The sequence below is a fragment of the Protopterus annectens genome, chromosome 17.part0 (genome assembly GCF_019279795.1).
Source record: "Protopterus annectens isolate FY-2018-M chromosome 17.part0, PAN1.0, whole genome shotgun sequence".
Lineage (NCBI taxonomy): Eukaryota > Metazoa > Chordata > Ceratodontiformes > Protopteridae > Protopterus > Protopterus annectens.
Window position 1 is genome coordinate 593494743 of NC_056751.1, and position 26297 is coordinate 593521039.

General features: G+C 40.5%; 1 protein-coding gene across 5 annotated transcripts in view; it reads right to left on the bottom strand.

Annotated features, from left to right (window-relative positions):
* The window catches only part of CHMP2A (charged multivesicular body protein 2A), a 518938-nt gene extending 498103 nt beyond the window's left edge, over positions 1-20835 (bottom strand). For all 5 annotated transcript variants that reach the window (XM_044059594.1, XM_044059593.1, XM_044059591.1 and 2 more), the window contains exon 1: positions 20721-20835. The gene's annotated coding sequence lies outside the window, so the exon portion shown is untranslated. The remainder of the gene's footprint in view (positions 1-20720) is intronic.
* Between the last annotated feature and the right edge of the window lie 5462 nt (positions 20836-26297).

Genomic DNA, 26297 nt, shown 5'->3' on the forward strand with positions numbered 1-26297 from the left:
CTCTGTGAAAAGAATCAGCTTATTTCGTTTGACCATTACCCTTTCTCCCTCTCAAGTAAACTCTTGCCGTTCCTTATTAATTGTTATCCAAAACTTCTGTGCTGAGTTATCATATGGTTTACAGACAGGCTAGACCTATTTTAATTATAAACATTTTCACTGCCTGTACCTTTCTGTTCAAAGTCCGTGATCGCACCCTTTCAATCTCATATTATTCTAATTACTTTCTGCTTAGTCTCCTCCCTTTCTCTCCAATATTTAGTAGTCAATAACAGAGTCTTCTTTAACTCATATCCCCAAGCATGTCTTAAACCATGTCCCTATAAATATGAATGTGTGTCTTTCGGCTTTTCCCGGTTAAGGGTCGCCACAGCGGAACTCCAGTCTGCTAATGATTGGTAGTTGATTTTTACATGCTGGAGTTACCAGCCCTGATGCACAACCTTCAACGAAGGTACGCCCATTCACGCATGTCTACACACAGAAGACGCTCTAGCCGAGAATCGAACCGGACAGCGTCTTACTGTGAGGCGACAACGCTACCGCAGCACCACCACCGCGGGTATGAATATTGGGAGAAAATAACTCAGGTGCGTGCACATTTACTGCTACTGCATCCACTTCATCTTCATTTATTTTGTAGCCGGAAAATATCAGTGTTTCAAAATATTCTACAACACTGGGACATTCTCTTCCATGCCAGAAAAAGACAACATACCAGTAGCGAGAAAAACTGCTTTATCTAAATTACAACACTAGTTGCATGCATGGATTTGTGGGTCCCTCGTATTTCTTGTCAAAGGCTTCAAATACAAGGCAAACAATAAAGGGGAAAGAGGATCTCTCTGCTTGGCTCGCATACACACACACCACCAAGAACTATGTACTAGTTACAAGAAAGGCTGGTAGCTTTTGTTTTTAATATTACTTGGACAGGAACGAGTTTCAGGAAGTTGAGGTGAGTCTGGAGAAAGCTCTCTTAGCCATCTGTCATTCAGCTTCTGTGACAAACTCCAGAAAAATATTTTGTATCTCAAAGGCAGCCAGAATTGTTAGCACAGACTGCACAGCCAGGCTCGCCAAGCAGAAAAAAAAATCTTAGATCTCATCCCTCCTCCTCAATGGGTACTCTTGACAGCTAGATGATTTTACAAATGTGAAAGAAAAATATATGTAAAAAGTAAAACTTACAGATTTTGGTTATTTATTGATTTAAGTACATTGATTTCTACAGACTCTTTTTCAGGTTCAGTCTTGGAATACGAGTACAAGCATGAAAAACAAAGTAGCAAAGAGCATTTGTATTTATTTATTTAACATTTGTTTACTGGAAAAGTCCATCTTGGAATGAAGCCAATTTTCAGCGGAGGCCCGGGGAGAAGTGCTCCAGACGGATGTCTTTATAATGTGGGAGGAAACCTGAGCACCCAGAGGAAACCCACACAAATGCAAGGAAGACATGTAGACGCCACACAGAAAACACTCAAGCCGAGAATCGAACCGGAGAACCTCTTGCTGTGAGGCGACAATGTTACTGCTGCGCCATCCAGTATATAAAGTATAATGCAAGCATTAAACTTACTATAACCTTTTGACTATTAAACAAACCACTCAAACAAATGTATTTACAACACGTGAAAAGAAGAAAAAAAAAAGATGGAAAGAGTAGAAATGACTGGATAGATATTTAGCTTTGGGGGAGTTGAGAGCTTAATGCAGCAGTCCATTCCTTGGTAACAAAAAGATATAGTAGGCCCTTATTTATTTACTTGACACTTATTTACTGGGAAAGTCCAACCGGGATAATAACCCATTTTCAATGGAGGCCTGAGCAGGGCCAGATCCAGCACTAGGCAACCTAGGCAGTTGCCTAGGGCTCCATGCTGGCAAGGGAACCCAGCCCCCAACATTAAATTAAAAAAAGAAAAAACTTGTACCTTAGGCACAGGCATAAGAACCTTAATCCAACTGCCAGACCCAATTTAATTGGGTATACTAAATATATGTTGATGCAAAATCTGTTGTTCTGTTAACGTTAAGTAATTTAAAGTAGTCTACCAGAAAAGACTTCTAGACAGGTAAAAATGGGATGTAGGCACCCTTCGGGCATGTAACCCCCACAACCTACCTCCCACCCTAAAATAACAGTATGCATATGCAGTAACTTATGATTTATGGGTTGATGAACAAAGCTACTCTTACAACATTTATATTGTCTGTAATCGTTTTGCTTTATTCATTACATTAAAGAACGAATCAATTCATTAATTGGCCTGGATTGTGTATTATAGTCTAAACATGCTGCATTTTAGTAATACAGGTTTGCAGTACTTTAGAGCCTACAGCAAATGCAAAGAGATTTACATTTGTCGGGACGTATAGCCTGCATTATTTGCTGATGTTCAGAATTGTCTGATCTTCTGCACCCCTTATGTAGTTAGCGTTGCATTCTAATTGTGGCACAGCCTTCTCTACAAGATCATATTGTTGATTAAATGCAAAGTTGTTTGGCATCAGCAACCTCGGCATTAGTTAGAGCACTCTAATGTGAACTATTCACATGACTTTTGCTTCTGCAGAGATTGTGCTTATTGACTTAACGTGTTACTGGGTGGTTGATATTTCCTATGTTCTTCTATTTAAAATGCGTTGCACATGGCTGATCTTATGGAATGACACTAGTGACTTTTATACAATGTCATGTAGTTTATCCAAAGCTACCAGTAAAGTACATCTCATTTATTTCTTCATATCAAAGGCAAGAAAAAACAAACTGCTACTAAACCAGCACAGCTCCTGATGTCAAACAGCAGGACTAAACGCCTCCCAAACACACGTATGTTTGTTCTGGAAGTCAAAGGCAAAAACAACAAGCTGCTACTAAGCCAACACAGTTCCTAGTTCCAAGCAGCAGAACTAAACACCTCTAATAAGCACAGTCAGAGAGGTGAAACTCATCAAAGATAAACTCAGCCAGATAGCCAAACTCACTGAAGCAGGTCTTTTTAAATTCCAAAGGGATAAGCAAACAAAGACGCCAATAAACGAACGACTTCAATTTTATTAAGCACCACGATACTGCTTTTTGTCGGCGCCCTGCACCAACTTCTTCAGACTTTGAAAAATAACAACTCACACTTAAGTGCGGCACTCTTGTCATAGATAGTACCCCAAAAAGGCAACCCCCCAATTCTCGGTCACCCACATCCCCCGGAATCTTTTTTTAAAGTTTTTTGTCTATCCGTCTAGCATGTCGAGGGATCAGTTGCTAGTGTCCTCTCCTGCTCAGCTGGTGAACCTGGGAATATTGAGGCAATGTTACAATTGCCTCATGTACACAGACAACCCTCTCCTCCTCCCACAAAACACAAATACATGCGAGAGATGCAACTATACGGCCAAACTGGAGGCTGAGCTCTCTCAACATAGGACTGGCAAGACCAGTCAGGAGGAGAAGGTTACCACACACACTATAGACCCAGTCTCACATAGTACCATTACAACCTCAAATCATACACATAAACACACAAAGACATACTCGGAGGCTCTGATCAAAAATCTACCAAAACAGCAGAGGCCACCAAAGCAGACACCCAAACAACCACCACCTCAGAACACAACACCTGCAACACATAGACCTCACAGTCAGAGTGTCAAACAGTCACAGCCCTTAAGGCCAAACACAATGCCAGACACACTAGTCATTGGTGACTCCATAGTCAGACACACTGGCGTCCGCTCACCAGACTGAGTAAGGAGAAGGTCACAGTAAGCTGTCTGTCGGGCGCTAGAATCCGCCACATAACGCAAGCACTCAGGTCTCTCAACAGCAGGTACAAATATGACTCAGTCATTGTCCACGCTGGTGTAAACGACCTGAGACGCACCTCCTTGGACTACATGAAAAGAGACATTGAGGAGCTCTCTGATTATGTAGCCCAGGCAGGTATGACCCTGACCTTGAGCAGTATCCTACCTTCACCAAGAATGATGCCACAATACAGAGATAAGATGATCAGCTTTAACAATTGGCTTAAACACTGGTGTCATTCAAAGGGGATCCAGTATCTGTCTGCCTGGGATGACATGCTGGACAAGCCACGCTGCTTCAAGGGACGGCTTGCACCTGTCACCCTGGGATTCCGGATATTGGCAAAGGCTCTTGCCACCCCATAGTGCCTTTTTAGGCAAGGCTCAAATTCTAAACCTACCACCCTAGAACACAAAAAAGGAAAAAAACTAAGGGTAATGCTGCTCAATGCCAGAAGTCTAATTCTCAAAATGCACGCACTCGAGGCCCTTCTCAGTATGGAGAACATCGATGTCTGTGCTGTGACAGAAACCTGGTTCAAGGCTCCTGAGAGCACCCCAGCGATATCAGGTTTTACCTCATATCATGCGTTCCGGCCCCAAAATCCGGACAATACCAAGAAAGGAGGGGGTATCCATATTCATCAAGGACACCCACACCTCAAGACTGGTGGCAACGCATGATGCATCGGAGACCATCCAGGTGCAATTAACCATAGGCAAGACTGCTCTGCAAATTGTAGCATGTTACAGGCCACCCTCACAAACTCAGGAACCTCACATGGCCTTCCTGAAAACACTAGAGGGGATAAATGTATCACCAAACACCATCATACTAGGTGACTTCAATTACCCTAATATAGACTGGGAACACTACTCAAGCCCAAACACCCTAGCCCAAAAGTTCCTGGAATTCATAAACTCAAATGCCATGGAACAACTAGTCACCATCCCCACAAGAGGAGATAACATACTTGATCTCATCATCACGAACATGGGAGCACAATGTTCAACACCGGAAGTATACCCCTCACTGGTGAGATCAGATCACAAACTAATCTCGCTGGAGGTCTTCATCCCACCCCCACCTGAAATAAAAAGACCACAGTAAAGAACTTCTCAAAAGCCGACTTCACACTTCTAAAGACTAGTGTGGTCTCCTTTAAGGCCCCGAGCGGGAAAACAGTACTCAAGCCGCTGAATCACTTACAAATGCCTTCTACCAGCACCTGCAGGACTGCATGGATAAGGCAATCCCAAGCAAAACAAAGACTCTTTGTACCAAAGGCAAGCGTCCAGTCTGGTGGACCCCAGCCATAAATAAACTCTACAACAAAAGGAGGAAGCTACTACAAGATAGAGCAAAATCCTTAAAAGGTAAGACACCCTTGATCACTATAAGTAAAAACTAAGAGCTCTCATAAAATCATCCAAAGCAAATTTCGAGAGAAAAATAGCTAAAGACTCAAAAGACAATCATAAGGCCTTCTTTAGCTATGTTAGAAACCTAGGAGGAAACTCCCAGATATGCTCAGAACTAGTTCAAAATGATGTGAAGATTACTGATCCTACAGACATTGCCAACATACTGGCTGACAGGTTCAGTGCAAACTCCCCAAAAGGAGAGATATCTATACCAAACGATTTCAGCCCCCAAACATCTCCAGCGCCCAAGTGAGAACTGCTCTCTCCAAAGCAAAAACACAGCATCCATGGGACCTGATGGTGTCCCCGGCTGTGTGCTCCACGAACTCAATGAGGAATTAAACCCACAGCTAGGACAGCTGTTTAATCAAAGTCTTACCTCTGGATACGCACCCAGGAGTGGCGCACTGCAACTGTGGTCCCACTTCACAAAGGCGGTGCCTCCACCGACCCTGGAAATTACCGCCCATTAGCTTGACAAGCCTTATCTGCAAAGCCATGGAGAGGATCATAATGGACCTCATAAATAAAGACATAGGGAATTTGCAGACTTTGGATCCAACCCAGTTTGGCTTTGTCAAAGGCAGATCATGCCTTTTAAACTTGGTTGACTTTTTGAAACAGTCACCAAAGCCATTGATGAGGGAAAGGCAGTCCATACAGCCTACCTCGATCTGGCTAAGGCCTTCGATACAATACCCCACTCGGGTATCATTGAAAAACTCATCAGCTTAAATGTTAACCCATACATCACAAGATGGGTTGCAAACTGGCTGAGTGACAGAACCCACAGGGTCAGAGTTGCTGGCGCCATGTCAGACTCAAAGCCTGTCACAAGTGGTGTCCCACAGGGCTCAGTCCTGGGCCCACTCTTGTTTGGCATCTACTTTTCCGTAGTAAAAGCAAACACAGGAGGGTTATGGCTGACAAAGTTTGCAGATGACTGCAAACTGGGCGCCATAGTAGAAAACACATCTGACACAGATATCCTTCAGAAGGGTCTCACAGATACGGATAACTGGTGCCAGAGCCACGGCCTAAAGTTAAATGCCAAAAAATGCATAGTCATACCCTTCGGGAAAAACAAGGTTACCCCTAGCTACCAAATAGGTGGCAATCCACTGAGCACAGAAGAAGTTATCAGGGACCTGGGGACCCAGGTTGATAGTAGTCTGTCATTCGACACCCATGTAGCTAAAGTAGTTAGGAAGACCTTCTACATTGCCCACCTTATCATGAAGGGATTCTCATCTAGATCAAGGGAGGTCATAGTCTCCCTTTACTCATCACTCATCAGACCAATGATTGAGTACAATGCCCCATTCGGAATGTATCTGACCCGACACTTGCAGCAGCTGGAGAGGCCACAAAGTTCCTCACCAAAAGGATAAAGGGTCTCAAAATATGTCCTATGCTGCCCGACTGAAAGAACTCCAGCTCTATTCAGTCGCCACCGCTTGCTCAGAGGTGACCTTTGCCTAACATACAAGGCCATGTCAAACCCAGATTTGATGAATATGCTTCACCTCAAAAATCTAGGTCCATCAGAGCCACAAGGGCAGGAGACTTAAACCTCGACACGGCTATTAATAGGACGTGCTGGAGGGATAGATTCATCACCCAAAGACTCCCTATGCTGTGGAACAAAATCCCGGTACATGTGAGGCAGAGCACCTCGCTGGCCTTGTTCAAGAGAAATCTTGACCAATGGATGGGAGATCGCAGATATACCCCAGGGATTACCTCAGTGTCACTGCTCGACAGAGGCACAGCAAAATAATGGGTATAGTTCCCCATACTAAAGGGGTGGCGTAAGCCACAAAACGATGGGCTAGGCTTGTAAATGCCCTTGGGCAGATAGCCTAGTATGAACCTATGAACCTACATTTAACACCATTGCAAGCAAAGTCTATTACAAAAACACACCCTCCAATTACCTTAAAGGAACAGGCACAAGTAGCTTCAATCTAACTAAAATGTCCCTATCCCATGAACACACAATATAAAAAGTTGTATGTGATATAAAATATACAGTTATAAAACTAATACTGTTCCTTACATAGCACTTAAATAATGCGATCGAAAGTTAATTATATTATAAAAGCACACTTACTTTAAACCAAATACGCATAATAACACTTAAAATAATCGCTCTGCTGTTTGACATCAGGAGCTGTGCTGGTTTAGTAGCAATTTATTTCTTCATAACAATAATAGGTGTACACAGTCAAAGTGGTTATAACTGCTGATTGGAGGGCACTAAAGATGAGAGTACCTTTTGCTATTATATAGTCATTTTAAACAGTCAATAATTTGGCTTTAAAGCACTAGTGTGTGTATGTCTGTGTGTGAGAAAGACAGAATTAGGCTGGAACACTTTGGCTACTGTGAATTGGTGTGAAACAAATCTGAAATATGTTGACACCGGTTATTTTTATTATTATTAATTCTTGACACCTGCATCCAGGAAGGATGTAGTCAACACTGTAGCTACAATTGCTGGATTTGGGGGGATGCCTGTGGATGTAAATGTACACATAATCCGCCATTAGCCCGTTGCATTGTCAATGAATGTGAGTTTCAAAGGAAGAAACGTTTACTGTTGCTCATGTGAAATCTGTTTTCAATGTGAGACTATTTTGTTTTCATTATCAAAAAATCATCAGTGTTTGTACTATAAAATTTTGGAATAAAGGTTTTAAGTGAACTCTTTGTAAGCACTGCATAAACAAAGAAGAAAACAGTATGCACACTGACAGGTTTAAACATTGTTTATGGTAATTGGGGAGAGAGCCACGGGAATGGTTGCGGGGGGGCCCTGGTACATTACCATTCTTAGGGCCCAATTTACAGGTTCACAGGCAAGTACTAACCCCTTGCGAGCCATTTTTAAGCCTAGCCAATTTCCATTTTTGTGCTCAAAATAACCTAACCCATCTGGTTATAGATTATCGACAGTGGGATGGCTAAGGCCAATTTTATATTACTTCTCATGAGAATAACTGGGATCATATCGGATGGCTAAGGCAAATTATATATTACTCCTCATGAGAATAACTGGGATCATACCATAGATAATTCAAGGGACAAAGCATTTAGGAACTACCTCAGTCCATAAGAAGCACAGGGGGTAGTCCTGGGGTAAATTTTCTGTTTCACATCCACAGATCAAAGCTCTGCTTGAATATGGACAGGGCTGAACTTTGTTTTATGCAGATGAAGAGTCTGTTCCACAACAGTGGTACTCTCTGCGAGATATACCTTTCCCTCCAATCTGTTCTGTTGATGTTGCAGAAGAGGGTTATCTCCCTAAGCAGAGTATTTCTGAAGCCATTTGACTTGCTAATGTGCTGTAAACCCATCAGTAATGGGTAGAGGGATGTCTTTTATGCCAGACACAGGTAACCTCTTAGCAATCTGTAGGACACACAGTAAAGTGACAAGGCTTTGAGTCAGTCCATGTAGCACATGTTGTTTAGGCCTTCTATCCTTTTAGTAAGACATCTCTGTAGGCATTCCATGTTGCATGTGTCTAGACAGATGCACGTCAAAGGAGGCCTTGTATACAATGACTGGCCTAAGGAGGGCTGAGTTATGGGGGCAATGATATCCCTAGATCTAGACACAATCTCTTTGTTTATAAGCTGTACAGTACTGAAGGACTTTCTTGCAAAAATATAGATATGTTGGTCAAAAGTTAGGTCACTGTCCACACAAGTTCCCAAATTCCAAAAAACAGGATTAACTCAGAGGTAAATTTTCAATGTGGTAGTTCCCTGGGGTAGAGGACTTCCCAAAGTATAAAATAATGGCATTTAGTTTCAGTCCATAAATTTGGCAAATGACATCTCCTAGATTACAGTTATCTGCAAATACAGTCAACCAGAGCCCTTTAGTCTTAGCTTTTACTTAAAAAAAGGACACGTCCCAGCTCAGAACTATGGGGGACTTCACTGGTGACTATTCTCTTTGTGGAGGCAACTTCCCCTGTTTTGATTATCTGCGTCCTATGAGCCAGACGGTAATCTAGCAGGTAGCACAAGATTTTATTCCCAGTTTATTTAGCTCTTCTAGTATGCCGGAGTAAAAAACTGTGTCAAAAGTTTTGGCCAGGTCGAAATATGTGGTGTGTACCATTTTGCCTTCATTCACTGCTTTGGTGACCTTTTCAAAAAAAAAAAAAAATCCACCAGGTTGAGTAAGCATGATCTGCTCTTGACAAATCCAAACTCAAGATGTGTCCATTGTTTGAAGTTCCCTATGTCCCGATTGATTATCATGGAATTAATCTTTCCATGGCTTTGCATAAGAGGCTAGTTATGCTTATGGGTCCACAACTGCCAGGGTCTGTAGAAGGTCCTGCCTTATGCAGGAGAATGACTGCAGCTGTTCTCTATTTGCTTGGTACAAAACGTATACAAAAGCTGAAACTGAACAGTGTTGTTAGAGGGTGTGGCTAAAGCACGGTTCATGCTATTTAAGATACATCCAGGGATATTTGCTGGACCCATCGATGCACTATTTTTAGCTTTTGGTAGCACGTTTATGACTTCCGCTTGTGTGACAGCTGGAGGCAAGCCAGTTTCAGGTATATCTTGACATACAGATGGAGGGGAAGAGAAGGGTAAAGTTAAAGCTAAATTTATCTCCCAGTAGACTTGCTTTATCTTCAGCCTCAGTGTAGGTAACACCAGTCACAATCCGGGTCTATATTATGATACTGCATGCTCAGAAAAGCGAACGACACATAATCGACCCCATGTAAGCGAAAGCTTAGAACGTTGAAACCTCAGAACAGCGATTTTTTTTTCCAAGGGGAAAAAAAAAAAAAAAAAAAAAATCGCTGTTCCAAAACAAAAAAAAAACAAAACTGTAAAAAGCATTACATAATGTGGGAAGCTGTGCCCCCCACACCCCCTACTTAAATATATCAACTCCAAGATCATACTACAGTGCCGAAAATGGCAAAGTAGCAAAAGCAGCCAAGCAAATTCTTTCCCAGGGAAAGAATTCGCTGAAAAGCTGCTTCGCTATTTTGCCTTTTCACGGTTTTCAGTTCGACAAAGATGCATTCAACAACCTGCGTATGCGACAGCATAATAGGGAGCCTCACAATCCGCTCAGTGCACTGCTGCGCTGTGCTTTTGAAATTATGAACATAACTAAAAAATGCCTTGTGACTGTCCTTTATTTGGGTTGCTATTTTACCATCAGACTTGGGAGTTGGTGAATTTTTATTAAGCTCTGGAGGTGTTTTTGTTTATTTCAGTGACAAGGCCTCCACTATTCTGAACATTACTCTTTTTACTTTTAGTTAAAATTCGTATTCTTTTGGGACTTTCCAAGATGGCTGCACACTGAGTAACAGTTTAACATCAGATCTCCCAATGTGAAAAAAGAAACTGAAAGACAAGGGCCAGGAACTCTGTCACTTTTAATAAATTCAGTTCAAGTTACTGGCTATACCATGCCTGGATGCCAACAAAAAAGAAACCAAAGGAGCCTGGAAGAAAATAAACTATAAAATGTGAAGAGAAAACACTGGAAAGAATGCTGCAGCTAATCAGCAAAAAGCAGTTCAAGCTTCATCTTTGGTGCAAGACATGACTTCCAGTAATTTTTAGGAGAAAAATGTGTAAAATGCACTCAGAGTTGATTAAAATAAAATAAAACACAGCACTAAAGGAGTACATTAGCTCAAATAACAAAAGGCTGGAAAAATGGAAAAGCTTTAAAAAGATGTTCAGATGAACTGGTAAAACTGCAACAATCAGAGGTCGAAATGAAAAGGCTGGGAAAGTATGAGACTGTTCAAGAGGAGATTTTCAGAAAATGGTAGAATTAGAGGACAGAGCATGTAGGGAAAATCTGAGATTTTCTGTTGTACAGAGAAACTAGAAGGAATAGACTATATTAATTTTATGAAGGCACAACTAAGCAACAGGACTACTATTCCACATCAGGACCGGTTAGCTGAAAGGGCACACCATGTGTATGCTCCAAATCTGGACACAAGAATGCAGACAAGACCTTTATTAGTAAAGATGCAAACCTACCAACAGAAAGGGTAGATCCTAACCAAACTGTGGCAAAATGGCAAAGTACTAAAAGCTGGAGACAGAAAAGTGTTTGTGGAAAATGATTATTCACTGTACATCAAACAGAAGAGAGGCAAAATGTATTCCAGTAATCAGGGAATGTCATGAGGCAGGTGTGAGATTCAAGCGTCTGTATCCAGCTGTCTCCAGAATATTTTTCCTGGAGGAACAAAGTCGTCTCTTGATGCAAAACAGGCTAACGATGAAATACAAATGTTTGTCAAACAAAACGTAAGCCATCAAGCAGAGGAGGACTCTGCTGCTTTTTCTTCTAGGAACAAAAGTACACCGACATACGTTGCCAGTAAATCTTTTCCATTATTCCAACTGAAAATGGTTGACAGACAAAGAAAAATACAAGAAAGAATTTAATTGAGAAGAGTTGGAATAAACTCTATAATCATTCTGAAAAAGGAAACTAATGTAAACAAACAGTCCTTGGGTTCCTATAGAATAACCGATAGATAACTAAAAGACACGAATTTATTTTGTCACAACATTTGGATGCTTCAGTTCTATAGTTACAGAGCAAATGAAATATCATTGGAAATATTTGTGTTCCTTAAAAAATATTTCTACATGGCTTAATGGTAGGTTGGGAATTTCTTACAGAAGGGGCAAGAATTTATTTTATTTTTTATTTTATTTATTTATCATTTGTTGACCGGGAAAGTCCGACTAGGTTCCACAGAGCCTTTCAGCGGAGGCCCGGGGAGAAATGCTCCAGATGCATGTCTTTGGAATGTGGGAGGAAACCGGAGTACCCGGAGGAAACCCACGCGAACGCAGGGAGAACATGCAAACTCCACACAGAAGGCACCCCAGCCGAGAATCGAACCGGTGAACCTCTTGCTGTGAGGCGACAACATTAACTGCTGCACCACTGCGCCGCCCAATATACAAAATTTCATTGTGAGAGGAAGATTCTGCATTCCATCAATGAATTTAAAACAGAGGTTAACCACTAGGGTTACCTCTAGTTGCAGTAAATGCAAAGCTTGTAAATTTGTAGTAAGAAATTTTCCAAAAATTAATATTATTTCTTTTGAAACCTGGAATAGCTTTAATTGTGACACTGAGGGTGTTGTTTATGCCCTCAGATGTCCTTGTAATTTATTTTATATTGGCGAGACTAAGAGAACATTTAAAGTCAGACTACTACATGTAAAGGATATTCATAATAAAAAGGAAGAAAGTTCTGTAGCAGTACATTTTCAGAGATTTCATGACAGTAATAGTGAGGGGTTACAAGGAACAATTTTAGAGAAAATAAATGTGTCATGTTTTGATGAGCCCCTTCTTAAAAAACAGCTTTTAACTAAGGAATCGGTGTATATTCTGAAATTCAATACTTTATACCCATATGGGTTAAATGAAGAGTTAAACTGAAGAATGCTTATTTAAATATTTAATTGCTTAATTGTCTATGGCATTTTAGGCAAGTTTTGTATGGTGTTCTTTACTCCTTGAAGGCTTTTGGGCTGAGACGTCAAAGACAGAGACAGAGACAGAGATTTCTACAATAAACCTGTGTTGGATTTACTGACTGGTCGCATTTTGTACAATTCTTCACATTGGTGGTTGTTTTTAAAGAAAAACACAAGAGTTGACTATAAGAAAGGAGAGTACCACAGAACTGAACCAGAATCTGCAGTATGGAGATGGAGAAGAACAGTAACAAGGAAATTAGTTAATAAATATGAAAATGCTAAACATTAATTGCATTTGTGAAATACAGCTATACAAGAAAGAGAGAGGAAACAGTGGACTTGTGGGGAAGTGAAAAGCATTTGCCCCATTTCATGTCATTAATATTTGGAAAGACACTGGGGAGAGGGGAAGAGGAAGGAAAAAGGTAACTGCAAGTAAAAAAAATTCTGTTCTTAGCAGTACTCCTATGAAACGTTTCAAGATATAAACGGCATGTTTTATAGTAAAGCATTTTTAGTGGGTCTCGTTATGTGAAAGATACTAAAGTGAACAAATGCCATTTTCCCTCCTTCTATAAAACTGTAGGCATTACAATAAAAAAAATAAAAAATGCTACACAAAAGTATATTTAAGTTACTCTTGGGTTGTTGAGGTGGGGGTAGTGTGCAAAAGTACACAGATCATAACATATGTAGAGCTAATATGTTTTCTCTTACTTTTGCATAGGGAACGTCTGGATCAAGATCCTTGGCTTAATCTAATAACACATTTCATAGGCAGGTACTAGGCTACTGGCCCTAGGGCCTATATAAGCCTAGCCAAAACGTACCCTGGCTTTCGCCACACAAGAAAATTATTTTCCTGTGCTACTGTCGAGCAGAGCCACAGAAGTGATCCCTGGAGTGAATTTCCTATCTCCCATCCAAGCATCAAGATATTTCTTGAACAGTGCTAATGAGGAGCTTTGTTTGACATAGATAGGTAGTTTGTTCCAGAGTATGGGAAGTCTCTGGGACAGGAATCTATATCTCCAGCATGTTCTGTTTATTGTGGTGACAAGATTTAGGTCCCTACAGTGTGTAGCTCGGAGGGATTGGGATTTCTTTAAGTGGAGCATATCTAAAAGCTCTGGGTTTGACATAGCTTTGTGTGTTATGCAGAGATCGCCTCTGACTAGGCGATATGCGATGGAGTAAAGCTGCAGTTTTTTTAGACTGTCTGCGTAGGGCATCTGTTTGAGGCCGGTAATCCTCTTTGTGAGGTATTTCTGCGGCCTTTCCAGTTGTTGTAGATGTCTTGTGAGGTACATAGCAAAAGGGGTGTTGTACTCTATAATGGGTCTAATGAGTGATGAGTAGAGGGGAACAATCACCTCTTTTTTTCTGGATGAGAAACCTTTTGTGATTAGGTGTGCTACGTACAAGGATTTCCTGACTACTGTGGTGATGTGATTATCAAAGGAGAGACTACTGTCCACCTGTGTCCCAAGGTCTCTTATCACACTTTCAGTGTTAAGTAGACTGTCGCCTATGTGGTAGTTCATGGATGCAGAGTTTTTACCAAAAGGGATGACAATGCACTTTTTGGCATTGAGCTTGAGACCATGGCTTTGACACCAGACATCTGTCTCAGCGGCATCTGTTTAATGCTGAAACAAGTAAACAAGAGACACTGAATAGAATGAAAAGTTTTCTTTTAGCAATAAATATATTATATTGTCTTTAGAAACCTGCATCTCAGGACATTTTGTTCTCATCTTTCAATGGAGACAGGATTATAACAGGGCAATAAAAATGACAGAACACTGGTTTCTTCAAGGTTAAAAGTTAATGTTTTCTGAAAGCATGCAAGTTGTTTTTCACATCAGGGATAGGGATAAAAATAGCACCAATTGGTGTAAGTAAAAACACAGGCAAAAACATGCATCTTAGCATAGATAGCCTCAATTTTAAGTTAATTAAGACCTGTTACTGCATTTGATGTCTGATGAAGCATTGGGTACAACGTGAAAGCGCTTACCACTGCAGTTCTCTTGTTTATATGGTCCTTTTATTAAATATTGGATTTTATCTATTTGGACTGTGACTTTATTCCTTCGTTTATTTGGATATTCAGACAGAATTCTGTCTTAACAGCTTATGGTGCACACCTCCGATTTTGCTGTATTTGTGTTCTTTTTTCGTTGAGGGTGCTTTACCTGGCAAACATTGGATTTTTGTTTTTAATTAAGACCTGTGTTGGCAGCTGTCTGTTTGGGACAATTGATCTTATTAGGAGGGTTAAATTTCATTACTCGAAGATGTCCACAGTTTTGCATGTTTGTATTAAGCTGGCAGGTTATGGGGGGTTCTAGGGTGTTTTTTTTTTTTTTGAGGGTTTTCATCAAAACAAAATTTATTGTAAAACATAGCACGTTCCAGTGTTGATAAGAAAACTGTATGAAGGATTAACCTGCCAAACATTAGTAAATGCGTTTATCAAAAAACCTGTTATCCTTAATAGGAAAGAATAATGATTTCTTATAATGGCGACACTTTCCATATTACATTATTTTGCATTGTGAACAGTCTCACAGGTGCAGACAAAAATATGTAATTATATTCAGAAATGCAGAGTGCAAACAGCAATGCTACAGGAGACATTTGGAAAGTAATGAGCTCTTGAATTTGCTAAAGAAAGGATTTTGAGATTGATATTCAGCAGAATAAGGGACAGAGGAAAAAAGAAGCACTTAATATTAACTGCTAGAGGAGCTCCAATGGTGATAGAAGAGGGGAAAAAAGATGATAATGGCAGATTTGTAGTAGTAAGGGGCTAATGGCAAGGGATGGGGATTATATTGGCATGTATTTATATTCCATCTAAAATCGCCATTATGGATCTTAAAAAATGGGAGAAGTAATCAGCCTTCAGCAGTGATTATTACTTTTAGGCGGGGACTGGAATTTGTTTTGCAACAATGAGGATGTATCAGGGGGCCTAGAAAGGAAAAATAACACAGACAGTAGATCTCTGAAGAAATGTATGAAAATATATGGCATAGAAGACATGAATTGAGTAGTAGGAACTCTGAGGGAATTTACATACTATTCCAAAAGGTGCAATAACTGTGCTAAACTACACAGACATTATATTCAACAGGAATTAACTGCATTTAATTGACAACATTGCAACATCCAATAACTATTTCAGATCATGTGCCAATAACTACAAAGCTAAAAATGCAAAGTAATGAAGCAAAGATGCAGCACTGGCATTTCCCCACCTACCTGTTAAAAAGAGAGGAATTTAAGGAATATGTAGTGAAAATTACTTAGAAGATAAATTATAGTTAGTGAGCGGGACAAAATAAAAGTGGAGTTTAAAAATAGGGTAGAAATAAAGAGAGAGACCATTTAAAGGGGCTGAAAAGGTTAAAGTACTACAGAAAAAGGGGAATCTCACAAAACAGGAACAAATACAGTGTGTTAAAGAGAAAATAAGAGAGTATCTGGATAATATGCTTGAGTTTAGAAAGACTGCTGTTAAGCAACTGTTTTTTGATAACTACACAGCACAAAAACTTTCAGCACAATAACTTGGGCAACAGAAAGTAGAAAGGTTTGTTGCTAAACTTACAGTGTCTGTAACAAGAAAAACAACCACAGAACCTGTGAAGGTATTAAGAGATATTTCAGAAATTTTATGAAAATGTGCATAAAGTAGAGAAATCAAGAAAAAGTTCAAATGAAAATAATTTATAGAAGAACTAAATATGCTAAAGTTAGAGACAGATGAGGCTCAACAAATTAACAGTTAAGATAGGAGGAGATAAGATAAAAATGTTGATGTATAATCAATCTGCAAGAAAGTCTACAGGAATAAATAATATTCCGGTTTAAGTTTGTAATCTAGGAGGGAAGAAAGTGATAAAGATCTGAAGGTTTTGTCGAACAGTATTTTAAAAGGAGGGGTGGCATCAACCTACGGGAAAAATAGCTGCAGTGGCAGTAATACCTAAAGATGGTAAAGACCCATCAGATACAACTTCATATAGACCCAATTCAATTTTAAACCATGACTATGCAGTGTTTATATCTATAATGGCTAAAAGAATGACAAAGGTGTTGCCAAAATTGATAGATATGGATCAATGTTTTTTTTATTATTATTTTGGAGGTAAGGCAACTATTTGACAAAATTAACAGAATGATGATGATCCATATCTACAGCAAAATGTAAGAAAATACCACTGTTGTTGGTGGGTCTTGATTAAGAGAAATATTCAACAGAATAAGCTACAGACTTAGGAGTAGGACAACAGAAGCATCTGCAATTCCTGACACAATAAGGATTCTTAGTAGGATATATGAGGGATCAGAAGCAAAAATCAAAGTGGGAGGGCTCCAAATCTGATAAATTGGGTCTAAACAGAGGAACTAGGCAGTGGTGTCCTCTTTCCCCTTTGTTATTTGCATTACATTTTGAACCAGTGGCAAAGAAAATAAGGGACTCAGAAATTCAAGGATATAATTGGTATGGCATTCTAGAAAGTTGGCTATATTTGCAGATGACATTATTATCATTATTATTATTATATACTTGACAGAACCAGAAAAAGCCATCTCAGTTTTGTGAACATTCTCAGACAGTTCTGGGGTTTTTTTACAATAAAAATTAATGAAGATAAAACAAAGGCTATAGCTGTAAACTATGCACCCACACAAGAATTAGGTCAGCAATACCCATACTTATGGTTACATTATAAAATGAAGTATTTAAGAGTATGGGTTAAAAAGGATTCTGTCACAGTAACTGAGGATATGTGAGAAGAGTTTCCTCTAAACAAAGGATAATAAAAAAACTAAGAAAATGAAAACTCTTTACTACAGATATGGATAGCAAGATAGAAGCAGTAAAAATGTTTTTGGTCCCTTTACTTTTATACACAGGTCAGGCATACTTTATCAACCACAGAAACTGTGTATAGAAATTAAACAACAGTAGAAAGATTTTATCTGGTTGAGAAATAGGGCAAGAGTCAAGTAGGATAAGTTGATCCTTCCAATACAACAAGGTGATTTAGGATTACCTAATTTGAAGGAATATTTTAGAGCTACACGGTTAAGGCTTTTATACACAACACAAGCAGAAAGCTACAAGTCAAAAAGGAAAGGGATGATGATGAAGCAGGTGGTAATACACCTCTCAAGTGTACCTCATTACGAGGAACATTCCTCATTTTGGGTCTTAGAAAAGTCCATGTCCCTTAAACCTCCACATTGAAAGGGTCTGTCACACATTTAGTGTTAGGTATTTGTTTAACTGACAGTCCTGGCTAATCTACTTCTCTCCCTACATTCTCACTCACCTGACTTCCACCTTCAACCTCCCTCCCTCTCTACACATTACTATTATATCTCTTCTTGTATATAACTGCTGACTACAACTAATCTATTACTGCAAACTTGTTGGTTATCGATTTTATTTGTATATGTATACTGTTAAATATTGCCTTTTGATCTTTTAAGCTGAACATGTACATATTTGCATACAACTGCTAATCTACAACAAAGCTATTACTGTATACTTGATGGTTATCTATTTAATTCGTATTTGTAAATTGTTAAATGTTGCCTGTTGATCTCAAAGCATCTTGAAAACTTTTTTTATTAATTGTTACTTGTGGAGCCTTTATCCCCGGGCATCCACTGAAAAAGGACCTTTGTCCAGTCAGACTATCCGGGTACCCAAATGTAAAATAAATAAATTAATTAATTAAATAAATTTCCATGATAAGTAGTACTGAATCATACTAATGCATCAAAATAATAAGTATAAAGTAGCACATTTTAACCATCCTGCGACCTTCCTTGTTGAAGTTGTTAGTAAGCTGTTGGAAGGTGTTCCACATTTTATCCACTTGTTCCACAGTGTGAAAGGCAGATGGAATGCTGAGAACTAGGAGTAGTAATTCAATAAATAAGGATAGAATGGGACTGTACTAGAGAACAAGTGAGCTATAACACAAGCAAGTTGAAGTTGTTAGTAAGCTGTTAGAAGGTGTTCCACATTTTGCCCATTTTTTTCCACATTGTGAGAAGCAGATGGAATGTTGACAACTATGGGTAGTTCATAGGTGTGTACTAGGCTAATGGCCCTGGAGCCTTTACAAGCCTACCCATAGGATTACCCTGGCATCGTGCCACCCAACCTTAGTGCCCAGTGCCTCTATCAAGAAGAGCCACTGGAGTGATCCTCGGGTGAATTTTCTATTTCCCATCCACTCATCAAGATTTCTCTTGAAGAGGGCCAGTGAGGTGCTCTTTCTGACATGTATGGGAAGTCTATTCCATAGCATGGGCAGTCTCTGGGTTATGAGCCTGTCCCTTCAAATTGTTCTTCAGATTGTGGTAATGAGGTTGAGGTCTCTGGAGCGTGTGGTGTGGAGGGATTGGGATTTCTTTAGATGTAGTATTTTTAACAGAGCTGGGTCAGATATGGCCTTGCAAGTCAAGCAGAGATTGCCTCCAAGTAGACAATATGAGACAGAGAATAGTTGGAGGTTTTTGAGTCTGTCCATATAGGACAAATGTTTAAGGCCTAGGATCCTCTTTGTGAGGCACTTTTGCAGCCTTGCCAGTTGTTGCATGTGTCTAGTGAGGTACATGTCAAATGGGGTACTGTACTCTATGACTGGCCCAATGAGGGAAGAGTAGAGGGAGACAATGACCTATTTCTTCCTGAATGCAAAACTCTTGGTGGTTACCTTGGTGTGTGTGTGTGTGGGGGGGGGGGGGGGGGGTAATGTGGATTTCCAAGGTGATTAATTTGTGGTCGGATCTAACCAGTAAGGCATTGACTATTGCTGTAGAGCAACGGTCACCCATGTTAGTAATGACCACATCAAGGATGTTGCTACAATGTAATGACCAAGTCAAGGATGTTGCTACCTCTAGTGGGGGTAAGAACGAGCTGGTCCAGGGCATTGGAATTACTGAATTCCAGGAAACGTTGAGCAAGTGTACTTGGTACAAGAGTAGTTTTTCCAGTTAATGGAGGGGTAGTTGAAGTCGTCCAGTATGACAGTGTTAGGTTGGACCCTAATAATCTCCAAAGTACTTAGGAATGTGGAGTGTGAGTCTTGGGACATGGTTGGGGACCTATAGCAGACTACGACCTGAATTGCTGTCTTGCCCAATGTTAGCTGCACCTTAAGTATCTCTCATATCACTAGATAATAGTAATTCAATAAATAAGGAAAGAGTGGGAATGTACTAGAGAACAAGTGATCTATAACACACGCAAGAATCATCTCATCAGAATATTTCATTTCTATTTTCTGACTCAGTTTTCAGTCAAACTAGTAATATCATATGTAATGACAGAACACGTTTTTCAAGCACTAACATACTACAGGAAAGTGTAACATATAACAAATCATCTCACAAACTCTGTGCAGATCACTCAAATATTTAAAACTCCAACGTTAAAATTATAACAAAAACAAACAAAAAAAAAGACTGGAACTTGGGCGCCTGCATAAGCACACCATAAAACCAAGAACCGTTTAGAACTACATTTTTATACAGCTGGTCATTTCACTCGTTCCCTTCCACTACTCATTGGTAAAGTATGACCCTGCACTACGGGAAGAAAAACGATACTCCAACTGGTAGAGTTTTAACAGTAACCAGAGGCCATTTTTCATTAAACACTTCTACCAGGCAAGTAGGACATGGCACCCACACTAATCGGACAATATTATAAAACTAAAAAAACAACTTCTTTTAAGCCTGTAGCACACTACAACACTGCCCCGTGGGCCAATGGAGAAGAAGCAGAAGACTGACCCGGAACTGATGAACAAGACGTTTATAATCTCTCTGCTATCTCAAAACTAAGATACATAACTTCAGATCGTATAAAACCTTTCAGGCTCAACAACACTTGAATGGTAAGACTCTCAGCCCCTACCTTAGAAATTCTGGTTTTCTTTTACGCCTTGGAAAAACCAACCTCCCCGGACTATAATGTAAAGCTTATTGCCGACTAACCTATTTCCGCAAGTTTACTCCTCCCACTGATATTTGGGCTGTTTGACGTAATATAAGCTGTGTGTTGTACGCTCGTTATCGGGTGCTCGTTAAGTCTGTTGTGTAGTGTATTTATCATGTGGATATGAATCATGTGTTAGTCAATCAGAAGGGAAGGTGTACCTGTTGTGTGAAACTTCAAATTAAAAAGCGCTTCTGACTAAAGGAGCTAAAGTATATGTATTGACGTCTGTTAGTAGGAATGTGTTTCCAAGGAAATATAAAGAGCTGGCAAGGGCGTAGTCAGGCATATTCCCAGCATTATTATGTTTTGAGTTTAGAAGATCACCCTGTGATTAATTGACTGCCATTGTGTTTTGTACCATACGGGGATACTTCCCAGTTATCATTTAAATGGAACCGCCTTGATTTATCGATTTCTTAAAAAAAATAGATTTAAGGGTAACAACGAAGAAAGCTCTGTCTCTGGCTACGTGTGGTCTACTGCTTGTACAAGTTTTCTGGATAAAAGGAAAGTGTGCTCCGTTTTCTAATCATGCCCTTGATTTCAAAGACCTGCGCTTTTTTTAATGTTAAGACGACAGTAAGACGGCCTGTTCCTAAAGTGAAAGGTGGGGTGGGCGCACCACCTTACCGTTGCTGGGGACGGGCTATAGCCAGAAATTAATATTTAATTTGTACTCAGACCACACTTTGTTGCCCCTACTACCCTCTTATTTAAAAATTTACTCAGCTTTCAAAAACGTTGCCCGTATGTAGTTCGGAAAGAGGTATGCTAGTTTCAGCTGTTGCCATACGTTCTTATAGTGCAAACATATTTTGTACAACATACTTGTTTAGACAGTTAACAACTGTAAAAGTTTCCAGACAGATGTTCAGATGAGAATAGATGTGCCACCTTTTCAAATGCCCTAAGTGGGACATTTTTTGTAGAAATGTGAAATTCTGCAGTACAAAACAAACCCATTGTCAATGCAAAGGACAGAAGAACTTTACTTCTTTGCCAAAAGAAACGCTTATTCATTTAGCATTTAAGTTGCTTACACTATTTTTATAGTATAAAAGTGTTTCAAATACAAAATAACCGAATTGTGCAACAGTGACGCCCATTCTGTGGCCCAGCAATCAAGGAGCCTCAATCCCCACCACTAACACCAGTGAGGGGCATCTCATATAGGAGGAAAGGCTAAACAATACACAGAGTAAAGTGCAATTTCTCTTAAGATCACACCGAGATCACAGTCAGTCCGGGGCTGGTCGCTCACTTGCTCTCCAAGTCCCCAATAAGACCCCCCCACTGGCACAGCTATAGGGTCCAGATCTCAGACTAGTGGGCAAGCTAAGACCACCAGCACACTCTCTGTCCAACCATTGCATGGTGTCCCTGTCCAAGTACCTGACACACACACACACTTTGAGAAGAGTTTATACAACCACACACACACACTCCTGGAGAAGGCTGGCACAGGTTCTCCAGCTGTGCCCTTTTTACCCAGACTATACGGTAGTAACACTTGCCGCCACCCACTAATATTTATCAGCTATTAAAAGGCCCTAATGCAATATTATTATCCAATTGGTAATATAACTAAACAGTCAAGGCTTATTAGAGTGACTTGGTACAGTAATCCATATAAATATGCAATCTACTCTAGAGCTTAAATTCTCTCTACACAAAACAGCCACAGTTGAAAGGATTTAAAATATTTAATAATAAAAACACCAGACAAAACTTCTTACTACACAGTGCCAGTCAGGAGTTCAATGATCACAGAGAAATACTTAAAATAATTCAGTAGTACAGTTCTGACATCACAGAAAAACACTTAGTCTACTCTTTCTAGTTCCTATCTATTTCTAAAAGAAAAACACACTTCTAAAATAACTTACATATAGAAAACAGGCAGAGTGCTGATGAGTTGGATGGTCAAGACAAAAATGCTCAATAATCTCCAGTCCTCTCTGTTTAAATTGAAATTGCAGTTCTGATTCACATTACATCATTCTTCACACTTTCCTGGGGTTCCCAGGCTACACATTACATCATTCTTCAGACTTCCCTGGGTTCCCAGGCTAACAGAACTACATTTACATGCTTAACATCTCATTTTGTTATCTTGCAGCTGGTCAGGAAGCAGAGCAATAAAAATACATTTGCATGTTTAAATCTAGCAATTTAACTCTTGGTTAAAACAATAGAAAGAATTTCTTCATCTAGACCCTTTGCACCACTGTCTACATCAAAGGGTCACCACATGAATTACTTTGGTCAGTAGAGTGCACTGTTGTCACATGTAACACTATTTCTTTACATTTAAGACAACAAGCCTGTAGTTTACATTCATATTTACAAATGATAGAATTATCTATAAAATTCTATCTGGCTAGGCTGGCAGCCTTCACATTTCTCCCCCCCCCCCCCCCATGGAGAATTCAAGCTAGTTTTTCAAGTGACCCTTGAGAAACGCTGCTTGAGAGAGTTAGGTCTATCTGTGTATACCTTATCCTGTCCCCTGTCTTGAGAGCCCATCTGCATTGACATTGCTAACCCCACTGCGGTGCTGCACTGACATATCATATGCTTGTAACCCCAGGCTCCATCTTAGAAACTTGGCATTTTGCAGGCTGGCTCTGTTTAACCATGTTACTGGGTTGTGATCTGTCATAACAGTGAATTTCCTTCCATACATAGTAACCCTTTGTCCCAGTATACATATTCCCCCTTTCCTTGAGATTCAGGTGCCTCCCTAGCTACCTGTCTCAGGCCATGCAGTGTAGGGTCTGAGACCTGAGCCTGTCTCAACTCTCTCTTTGTAACCCTTCCCAGCTTCCCTTCCACAGGAAGTCTGGCATCCTCTGACAGTGGTGCCTCACTGTCAGCCTGGGTACTACTACTCACCTCTACCTTTGCAGTCACTCTGTCCAAGGGACCATCAGTACCCCCAAGCAGCTGTGGCTCACATTCAGTCTCACTGCTGCAGAGTAGCTCCGTCCCTGATGTTAGCCACCTCACCAGTCCTGGCTGCAAGTATTCAGTCTGTTTGGGTCTCCCCCAGGCTACCAGACTTACCTGCTTGTCTCCAGGCCTGACTGCATGTAACTGCACAAGCACAAGATACTGCACTGTCAAAATCATTCCCTATCAGGACATCTGCAGGTATATCCTCAAACACACCTACTTGCTGGCTTCCTTTTCCACCCTCCCAGTCAAGGTGAACCCTAGCCAAAGGTATTTGAAATGGGATCCCTTCTAAAGCCCTGACTGGAGTAGACTACCCGGGCAAGTAGTTCTCCTCTGTAACCATTGCAGGCTTTACAATGGTTATATCAGAGGCTGTCTCTCTCTTGGCAATGGCCTCTTTGCCATTCACTACAATAGGATATAGCCTCTGGTGGTAGTCTGGTACCATTGTTGTCCCAAGACAACCTACTATTGGCATTTTGTCTTTCCCACTTAGTGGCTCCCTCACCTTTTGTTTCCCACCTTGCCTCCATGGACACCTGTATGCCACAGGGCCCCACTGGTTGCATTCAAAACATTTAACCCAAGTTCCTGGATGTGTACCTGGACTAGTGGCTTCCCCTGCTACTGGCAGATTTTGGTGGGGCAGTCTGTGCTGCCCACCATGAGTTCCTTTAGTCCATTGAGCAGTACTGGGGGTCCCCTTCCTGAGCAGGGCTGCCCTGCTTGCCATGTATAGGTCTCCCTTCTTCCCCAACTCATCTGAAGTAGAACATTGTCTATCAGCTAACCAGATCCTCATGTCCTCAGGCAAAGTGCTAAGGACTTGTTCCCTCACCAAACAGTCTGCCAGCCCTTCAGAAGTGGTGACCTAATATCCACTCACCCACCTATAGAAATAAGTGCTCAGTTCAGCAACATATTCACACACACTTTCATCTGCCTTGCGTCTATGCTCACAAAAAATTTTCGTATATGTTTCAGGAGTTAGCTTAAAAAACTCTAACAGACAATTTTTTACAGTAGTATAATCAAAACATGTAACGTCACATATTTTAGACAATACAGTTACAGCTTTACCATGGAGTAAGGAGGTCAGGAACCATACCCAGATCCTTTTTCAACACTATACTGTTTGCATACCCTCTCAGAAATATGAATGAAACCATCAAAATTATCCCCATCATTAAACTGCGGAAGAAATTTACTGACCCTTTGTGCTTCTGGGGTCCAGTTACTCCCTTCCCCATTACCTCCATGACTCTGGCAAAGAGTCAGCATTTCTCTCTCATGCTTCCTCTGCCTCTCCTTTTCCTTGGCTTCTATCTCCAAACGCCTGGCCTCCAACTCAAGTCTCTTTGGATGGATTTTTAAGTCCTGTGCAGAAAGGTTGAGCTGTCCATTCTCCGAGGGTATTATATCTCCACTGCCTGTCCGATTGTACTCCTGGTTGCTGTTTTCTGATGCAGCTGTAACCAAGGCTGCAATCACATCTGCCTTAGTCAAGTTTCCATGCACCAGTCCCCTAGCCTGGCACATCTCCACCAGCTGTCTCCTTGTCAGCATTCCATAGTCCTCTACTGACATGCTGCCTGCTCATCCTGACTAACTAAGCTAACAAAAAATAAAACAGTTGTGATCTGAACTCTGAGTATTCACTGTGTGGCTGATTTAGAGTACAAAACACCTTCAAAGCTCACTGTACACAAGCTACAGGAATTCACTCTACCCACACCACTACAAGCCAATAAGTATTTGCCAACCAATTAATATGTGGTGTGGATATCCTACCACTGCCACCAATTAATATGTAATGCCTGTGCCCTGGCCCAGCAATCAAGGAGCCTCAGTCCTCACCACTAACACCAGTGAGGGGCGTCTCATATGGCAGGAAAGGATAACCAATACTCACAATAAAGTGCAATTTCCCTTAAGAGCACACATAAATCACAGTCAATCTGGGGCTGGTCACTCCCTTGCTCTCCAGGTCCCCAATAAGTCTCTGCACTGACACAGCTATAGGGTCCAGATTTCAGCCTAGTGGGCAAGTTAAAACCTCCAGCACCCTCTCCCAACCAGTGCTTCATGTCCCTGCCTAAGTAGCTGACACACACACACACACACACACACAGACACACACACACACACTTTGAGAAGAGTTTATACAACCACACAGACACTCCTGGGGAAGGCTGGCACAGGTTCTCCAGCTGTGCCCCTTTTACCCTTATGGTAGTACCACTTGCCACCACCCACTAATATTTGTCAGCTACTAAAAGGCCCTTTAAAGGGTGTCCAATTATTACTGTGCAATATTATTATCCAATTGGTAGTATAACTAAACAGTCAAGGCTTATTTGAGTGACTTGGTACAGTAATCACTATACATATGCAATGTACTCTAGAGGTTAAATTATCTCTACACAAAACAGCCACTGTTTAAAGTTTTTAAATATTTAATAATAAGTAATAAAAACTTAAGGCAATACTTCTTACTACACAGTGCTAGTCAAGAGTTCAGAGATCATAGATAAA